Source organism: Corapipo altera, unplaced genomic scaffold (genome assembly GCF_003945725.1).
Source record: "Corapipo altera isolate COAL_440 unplaced genomic scaffold, ASM394572v1 105, whole genome shotgun sequence".
NCBI classification, from domain to species: domain Eukaryota; kingdom Metazoa; phylum Chordata; class Aves; order Passeriformes; family Pipridae; genus Corapipo; species Corapipo altera.
In genome coordinates this window covers 443493-452807 of record NW_020884965.1, presented here as the reverse complement: position 1 = coordinate 452807, position 9315 = coordinate 443493, and positions in this window count along the sequence as shown.

Sequence of the window (9315 nt, the reverse complement as noted above, 5' to 3'; positions counted from 1 at the left end):
TGCTCGCCAGCCATCATGAGCTGTTAATAAGGAGAAAGCCAAAAGGGCCCAGGCCTCCATCCCCTGATGCTTCTGTACTAAGCAAAACAAACTAATGAAGGATTCCACTTGTGGTTAGCTTGCTAATAGAAATGACAGGCTTCAAATAACCTGAAAGCATCCAGCACGATGCTTGTCTATCTGATCAGGGCTCTTCAGCTGGCACCTGACACTTTCAATACCAGAATGACATTCACATGCATTCTTTTCCAATGCTGTCACACAGCAAGAGCTTTCTTCTCTTCATTTGCTTAGAGGGTGCCTGGCAAAGCTATTAAGTCTGTGATGGGAGTGACAGTTAACTGCAGGCCTGTCAGCCCTACTTCCGATGTCAGCACATCCTTGTACCCATTAGGAGCATATCACTGCAGCCCCACAAATAACCCCCCCTCATGTGCTCTGGGTTCTGCAGCCAAACACACCCCCAATGGGCTCACTGAGAGGTCCCCTCTGAGGCACTCGTAGGGTATTTGTTCAGTTGATCCTTTAAGGGGCTCTTTTTGGGGCGAGAAACAGAGGGAAAGTTTGAAAGCCTTTGGAACGTTTTACAGTTGTGGACGTAGTTGTGAGCCAGGTGGGTTGTTGACCTGGTATCTGTCCAGACTTGGCCTTTGTTGGGTGGAACAGTGATTTTTGAACCCATTTAGCCTGGATTTTTCCTGGGTTTTTTCCCATCAAGGCCATTAATGGGAGAGCGACGAACAGAAATGAGAATTTGAATGAAATATTTGCCACGGCAAAATTGTGGGGGGGACACCAACACAGCAGGAGCTGTTGCAACCACAGCATTTTGGCATTTTCCTGTAAGCGTGGCCCCTTGGTATTTGAATACTTTTGTTACAACTTCAGCTTTACAGGGCTGCAATTTCACCCCCGTATTCTTGGCACTCATACTGCTGAATGTTCTCTGTTCATAACACATCCCAATAAACCACAGGATTTTTTTTTTAAAAGCACTTTTTCCAGAAAGTAGGAGATATTGTTGGAACCATTAAAGGGTTTATTAATGTTAGGAGACTAAATAATGTAGCTTTTAGTCTTGCTTTTCAATTCCAAGAAGAGCAGTGGTCCCTCATTTGTGTATCACCAGCAAATGCAGGAGTGATATGGTTTCATGGTATATGGGATGGGTTTTCATCAAAATTTCTTGATTTTCTCAGCTGAGCGACTCAGAGGTAAACAATGTTTCTTTTTTTTTCTATCCCAGAACTGAGCCTGAACTGAATCACAGAAAGTGCCACAGAAATGATGGTTAAGAAGTCACAGTTAAGCAGTAATTACAATTGCTGTGCTGTAGCTCTTCATGTGTTCTTCACTCTTCTGAGTAGAATTAGGCATCAGCTTTCTTGTCATGGAGGATAGGATACAATGCCTAAAAAACAAGCAAACCACTCTGCTCTGTGTTTTCTGCCAAGAATCTTTCAGTGCCCCATAATCTGTGGTCCTGAACCCAGCAATGGTGTGATGAGGAAACACAGTTTGCATTGAGTTCCTCGTGGCTGACTGAGCCCAAGGTAGCAATTAGATGTTGTTTGTAATTGCCATTTGTCTGTGTGATTCGAGACATTGATAGCAGCAAGAAGACCAGAAAAGAACTTAATAAATACACCTACATCTCTGCTATTCTTGATGAAGTTTGATTCGTAACTAGATCTCTGGTAAAGTATTAAAATAAGAAGGAGCTCGAACTAAAAACCATCTTTTTTCCCCCTGGGATCTTCTCCTGAGATGCTACAACTGAGATTCACAATTAAATAGCTTGCCAGCTCTGGGAACACTTACTATTACAGTGGTCATTACTAAGAGATTCAGGAGCTTGAAAAGTAGGGTGGACATCTTGTGGACAATTCAACAATTATTTTTAAAGCTCTGCTAATGCAATTGAGAGAGCAAGATGTCTTCTTGGCATCTGCTGTTGAGTGTACTGTACATTAGATATACAAGAGATAGGGCCAGGGGGAGTTTCAAATTCAACAGCCAGCAGCCCAGGTATCAATTAAAGTTGGGTTATTTTCATATGTCACCATCATGACCCTTTAAACAGAGCAGCTATAGTGGAATCAGGATGTCTCTCTGACCCTATGCTATGCAAATGCACCAAGGCCAGAAGGACTAGAAAACCTACTGAATTTTAATGGGAGAAGTGTGTGATGCCCCTACCTCATTGACATTCTGTGTGGGTTTTTTCACTAATCCTCACACTCAGTAGGCATAACTTTCTTGATCTTGGTGCTTCAGTGGGATGTGCAGGTCAAAAAGGCAGCTGAGATCGGCCGGAAAGGAGTCAGGCACTACAGCATGGGGTGATATATTCAGTCACAATTAGAAATGGGCCTGAGCCATGAAGTTCAGGTGAGAATCCAAACTGTCCTGAAGTTGGAGTAATGGGTGAGCCATAGGTTTGTGCCAGTCCCATGGAGATACCAGCCAGTTCATCCACAGCCAGAATGTCCCAAGGTCCCTTCCTGGGTTTACATTTGGAGGGATATTTTTGAGCTTATCTGTAATCAGGAGGAACCTGGTGAAGTTTCAGTGTAGAGTTGTCTGTATGGTTCCTCTGCTTGAACCTCTCTCCACAGCTGACATGGAGAAACAGACCTGACATGAAGAATAACAGAGAGATGTAAGAAGAATAACGAGTTATTTTCTGCAGTGATTTTTTTTTCAGCTATATTGTGTTCCCCTTGAAACAGATAGTGTTGGTAACCTGCTGGTCTCACAATGTGTGGAGACTGAATGATGGTCAGTGGTCCCCAGGTCCTCCCTGGCCAGTGCACATCCAGCCACACACAAGCAGTGACAGGCTGCATCCTCCCTGTTGAGCTCTGCTTTGGTGGCTTCTTGTAGCCATGAGGGAGCTTCCTGTAGTCATGAGACAGCAACTGGAGCCATGGATAAGAGGGAAAAAATAAGCCTTTCGTGTTTTTACACAGCATTTGTAGCTCCCATTACAAAGCTGTCCCATTGCACTCCCCCATCTCCCAACCCCAGGCACAGACACAGCCTGTCTGGTTTCCTCTGTGACTGTGTCCCTGGTGTTTGCTGGGCATGATGGATGGAACTGGGAGGGCTGACCTGGAAGGTCACAGCCACACCACGTACCCCGAGTATCCACAGCAGCGAGGAGGACGTTGCATAGAACGTGCTCTCTGCCCCCCTCTCTCGAGAAGAAGAGCTGCCATATTTAGGGGGCTAATGCTAAATCTGGCAGTTCTGGTATAAATTCTGCCTGCTGTGCAGTGTGGTGTATACAGCAGTGGTTTTATGCTGTGTGATATGCACAACAGTGGGTTTGTTCTGTGATGGATTGAAGGGCAGCGCTCAGGGCTGGAGCATTAGAGAGTGAGGAAAATGGGGTGAGGTGCAGAGATGGTTTTCATTCACTTGGCAGTTGGTTTGCAGTTAGTTTTTTTAGTTGGCTCTGGCTTGTTTTGCCTTTTTTGCACTTTTATTCCCACCAGCTTTATAAATTCTTGAATGTTTATGAATTAGAGCCACATAGTATTTAAATTTCCAAACAGAGACCCATTCTTCTCTGTAACAACCTTGTGACTTTCTAAGGTTGTCAGACGTGTTACTCTTTTTTTAAAGGGAGTTTTGTATATAGAACCTCAATTATTTCCTCATAAAGTGATTTTAAAATGACTCCCCAGTGAGTTTAAGGAAAGTGTGTCTAGACTTTTTTTCTTTTTCTGTTTTATCCCAGTCTCCCCTTCCAGCCTGCCCCTATCATTTTGTAGGTTATGGATAGCTGAGGATTTGTTGTACTGCAATTTAATGCTGAGTGTGTGCTGTGACCTTTGGGGGGGGCAGTCTGTTGGCAGTATCATTACAAATAAAGTACTAACAGACTTCAGATGTTTATAGATTCCAAACTGGATGCTGACGCCTGCAGTCGTTTATAAACTCACCTCCACAGATTTTCACATTTGACACTGAGGTGGTGGCGTGGCCCCTGCTCAGATGCCAGCTGATTGCTTTCCTGAGCCCCCTTCCTGAGCCAGGTGACCTCCCTCTCAGTGCCTCTGCAATTTGACTTGTGTAGCAATTGCAGCTGCAGGAGATAAAGCCCTGGAAGGTCTGAGGCTGCCACGTGCACCGTGCCAGCCTGTAGGTATTTGTTATTTCAGGTGCACACGGGCAACTACAAAGGCTTTACAAAACCTGGCCCATATTAGACAGGCTGCTCTTGAACGGAGGCAGACACTCAGACTCCGGTGTGATGAGGGAGCCAAGCCATTAAGTTGGATTTGGGGGTAATTTTTACAACCCCAGTCAGGGCAGCGGTGGTTGAAGTGAGGGGTTACCCCTGGGGTGCAGCACAGCACCCTCTTGACAGCTCAGGTTTGCTGCAGTGGGACAGGGGAAGTCAAGGAACCAGTGTCTGAACCTCTGGCCTCTCTCAGCAGGGCAGATTTGGTTGAGAGAAGAGCTCACACTGAGCCCACAGAGCTTCCATTCCTGGCTGGCTGCTCCAGCCCCAAGACAGGACTCTCCTGGAGAGGGTCTCATCGTGGGAGGGAGGATTTGCCTGGTGAGATGCTAAGACAGCCATGACTGTGGTTGGCTTTACGGCAGGAAGTGGATTAGGCAAATCCCTGAGACAGCGCAGAAATCCGTTTTTCCAGGTGCTGAGGCTGAAGGAAACCTATAATTAATAGTATCCTGATTTTTACTTAGTTAAGTCTTAGAGCAAGGTATCCTGGAGTTTATATTTTTAGCAGCCACTTTAAGAGATGGTGGGGGAGGATAAGTGTGCATGGAGGGAGAGATTAATTTAAAATTGATAACCGCATGGCAGCACCACAGTTTTAACAAGCTCAAGGCCTGCCTGGCGCAGCCTGCTGTACTCGGGGGACTGGAGTTCAATTCTCTGTGCTGCCAGTTGAAATCAGAAATCACAACTGCAGTGATTAGCAGTGAATTTCCTGATCTTGGTGCCGCAGGCAAAGGAAGGAGGGGACTGGTTTTTTTCCCTATCTCCAGCATGGTTAACCCCTAGCAGGGGAGACGAAGGTAGGGAAAGGGAATCTAGGGGAGTTTACACCATTTAAACTTGTACATGCTGTTTAAAAAAAAAAAAAAATCAATGGCCATTAACAGCCTTGCCTGACTGTGGAGAAGTGCCCAGCGGCGTCTTAATTAATCTCATCGCTAATAGAGGAGCATCACTTCCAAATGCTTGTGCTACCCCTCTCATTCCAGTGATGTAGGTCAGATCCGCAGAGGCACTTTACAGATGGCAAAACACAGGGACTTGGATGTCAATCCAGAGTAATCCCAAACACTGGTTTTACACCAATGTAACCGGGACCAAATTTGACTCTATTCACGTCACCACCAAGTACCAACCCCCCCCTTGCTTTCCCTGTGCTTGTTCATCAGATGGATGGAGAGGAAACAAGTGTTCTGCATTGTTGGGCCCTGATTTATTTTTATTATTTGTCTGTTTAAAACGATTCCTCCTGATGCACAGAAAACAGCAGCACGTGTGTGTGTGATCAATATGTCTGCACAAAGCCATCACACTGATCCCTCAGTCCCTTTCTGGTGCGGTTGCTGCTAAAGGTCACTTGTCCGGGTCCCTTGTAAAGTAGAAGGAGGGAATTTGGGCTAAGATATGCAAACTATAAAATTGCAATGTGCAAGAGGCTCGGGTAAGGGAGGAGCTTGTTTGTCAACTCTCTTAGGCCTGAAAAATGGAAGCATTTTAGTAGCTGGAGCAGGACAAGGTGTTGCTTCATGAATTAATACAGTTGGTCCAGAAATTACCTTCTTCTGATCCAGACCTTTGCCTTATGGAGAGGGCTGGAAATGATCTTGCTTGCTCTCTTCTTTGTTCCTTCCTGACCCTTCTTTGGGTCATAATCCAGTGTTTTTTCACCTGACCACTGCTGAGCTGCCAAAGCATGTGATGGCAGAGGTACCACATTGAAATAAAGCGTATACTTGGGTCCTTGTCGTATCCATGGTCACATGCCAGGGTCTCTCCACATCTGACCAACATCTCTTCAGTAAAAAAAAAACAAAAAAAGGTTGATGTTGTGGGGGACAGGAGACGCCTCTCCTCTGTGGGCAACTATTGAAAGTCCACAACTTGCAGGGCTGCTCAGTAGCTCTGGAATATGTTGATGGGGCGTGGGGTCCCCTCTGCCACCACGGTGGGAGCAGGTCTGGGCCTCAGTGTGACACCTCTCACCAAGAGCCTCGTCTGTGGCCTCACTAGGGCTGCCCTCAGGGCAGGTTGTGTCTGGCACTGGTGAAGTTTCTTTCGTGAGAGTTGAAATTAGATTTCACAGGAAGGTCTGATGAAAGGTCTATGATAAGTCATGCTCTGGCTGGTCTCATGTCCAGGCTCTGTCCCCCAGCACTGCCTGTTTTTTCATGTGATTTTTGATTTCACTGTGAAAGGTTTGTATAAACTTAGTTTCTCAGATCAAAAGAAGAAAGCTGAGCTGAATTATCTCCTCACCTGAGAGTTTAGCAGCTAATAGCCAACAGAGGTAAACTACAGTCAGTCAAGTCAGTCAAGTGTATGGCAGCAGGATTAGTCCCTTTGCTAATTTTAAGGAGTGATTGTTCATTTGGAAATTTTTAACATGAGTGCACATGTTAAAATAGGTGGCAAATCACAGGGTGCTCCCTGCAAGACCTACTGGCTCTGGATTTTCTCTCCCTGCTCAGCCCAAGTGGCACAGAGGGACAAGGAACGGGAGCTGTGGTCACTTCATCACACCCTCTGTCTGCTGCTCCTCCCTCCACAGGGGTTGGACTGCTCGAACTCTGCCCCTGCTCCAGTGTGGATCCCTTCCCACGGGGTCAGTCCTTTAGGAACTGCTCCAGTGTGGATCCTCCACATGGTCACAGGTCCTTCCAGCAATCCTGCTCCAGTGTGGGCTCCTCTTTCCGTGGATCCACAGGTCCTGCCAGGACCCTGCTGCAGCACAGGGTCACAGGCTCCTTCAGACACCCTATGCTCTGTCCTGGGCTCCTCCAGGGGCTGCATGGGGATCTCTGATCCCCCATGGATCTCCATGGGAGCCTCTTTGGAGCCATCTGGCATTGGCTCTGTGGGACACAGGGGAAGCTTCCAGCAGCTTTCACAGAAGCCACGCCTGGAGCCCCCCTGCTACCAAACCCTTGCCCAGCAAACCCAACACACAGTCATTAATCCTCAGTAATTCTTGCCTCAAGCACATAAAAATCTCCTGACAACAATCTTTTAAACCTGGTCAAATGGCAGTTTTTCAGTGCATTGGTCCCAGCACAGGTCTCCTGTCTTTGGTGTGACTTGAGGCCACAAGGCTGTCCCATGGAAAGCACAAGGCAACTTCTTTGAAGGTAAGAAGAACCTAGATTTTAACTGACGTAATTTGAGCGGAGGATTTGGCCCATGGACTCCAGTTCTGGTTCCCCTGGCACTTGTAAGCTTTTTATTACTAATTAAAGTTGGTAAGTAGTCCCCCTCAGGGTGTTTTGGCTCATAAATGAAGGCCAACAAAATATCTAATTTTGCTAAATGGAGTAATTTTTTATAAGCCAACAGAGGGCTTTTGGTTAGATTTTGTTTTCTCTCTTCCCACTGTTATTTAGACTCAAAAGCTCTGATGTTTCTTATCAACATCAAGAAACAAAAGCAGCTCTTGTTTCCCTCCCTGGTCCTATTCCCTAAAGCCATATCCTCTCCTGTCCCTATGGACACACCTCCTCCAGTTCCCCCACCAAGGTCCCACACTCACATGGGTCCAACCCTGGTTCTCAGTGATGACTTTTAATGCTGAGAGTCTTTGCTGAAAAAGATCCTGTTCAGCACACACAGAAACATCAAAATCCAGTTATGTGAAATTTTCAACCCTGAAATATTAAGTCATTAGCTTTTGTGTAATTGTACATATCTTGGTTCTTATCATAATGTTATTTTCTCCTTAGGCAGTTAAAACATGGTTTTCTTTCCCTTCTTAAAATCAAACCTGTTACAGTTTGATGAATGAACCAGCAGAATTTAAATTGTTTTAGTAGCATGAGCAGTTACAAACCCCTCATTGACAGGGATTATTATTATGATAATCATTCAGCAGAGCTGGAATTTGGAGGAGCCGTTTTGACCAGCCAGCAATGTGAAATATTTGGGGGTGAATTTCAGTTCTGTAAAGACCAAAAGCCATTTAAAAAGCAGACTGGAGTCTTTTGATTTACATTTCTGATATTAAACAGAGAGCCGCTCTCTGCATTTTTTGCTACAGGGCATCGCTTCATTGCTAAGAAATAGGGCTATGGCAAGGATCCAATTTCTTAATGAACCAGCCTATCTGGAGCAAAACAGCTTTTCACACCGTAATAAACAATGAACACCTTTTAGATAACAAATTCAATGGCAAAAATATTGCATTGTACATGTCAGAGCCCCATAATTTAATGGAGGCACTTGCTGCATTAGTGGTTTACATTAATTTTTAAAATTAATTTTGTTTGGCCTGCGGGGGAAATATTTTCTTTTTTGCTTCTGATATCCTGCAGCTCATTAACACTTTTTTACTGCTGCTTTACAATACTGTCTGTAATCGTCCAATTTGTAGCTGGAGGCTCATTTTTTAACTAGAGAGAGAAGAAAAAAAATGGAGCTTTTACTGAAATCATAAATGGAGCTTCAACCACACTGAAAAATCAGCATGTCTAACAACAGCCAGAGAACTGTGGCTTTCTGAGGATGTATTAATTAAACCCTGGATGGATTGTGAGCCTGCAATTTGTGGGTAGTTCCGTAGCCTGGGACAGGGAACTTTTCATCCCATTTGTGCCCTGCAGACATTGGCCAGGGAAGCACAGTTCCTCCCTTCGCCATATGGAGAGCTCATACTTCTGGACACTGAAGGGCTTTAGCTGGAGCTGTTCTATATTGTCATTTTCCTGGGAATTGTCTGATATGGGTTTCAATTTAAAAAGCAACTGTGCTTATTGAGAGTTGCTGAGGAGCACAAAGGCATTTTCACCTCGGAGCGCTGGAACGCTGCCCTGCTCGGGAAAACGAGGAACCGCAATCCAACCTAAACAACTTTAGCATCAGCCCAACTCCCTGCACCGCTCTCAGTTGTTAATTTAACACTGGACTGGTTCTATCTTCCAGAATTAAGTGCCATGTGGGCAGCTGCTGCAGGATCCCAGGCTCTCTGCACACCCCAGTGACTCTCCCTGGCTGCAGCAGGGCCCAAACCCCCAGGGTAACACCAATCCCACGGTGAGCAGGACTCTTCCACAGGGCCTGTCTCACCATGCTGG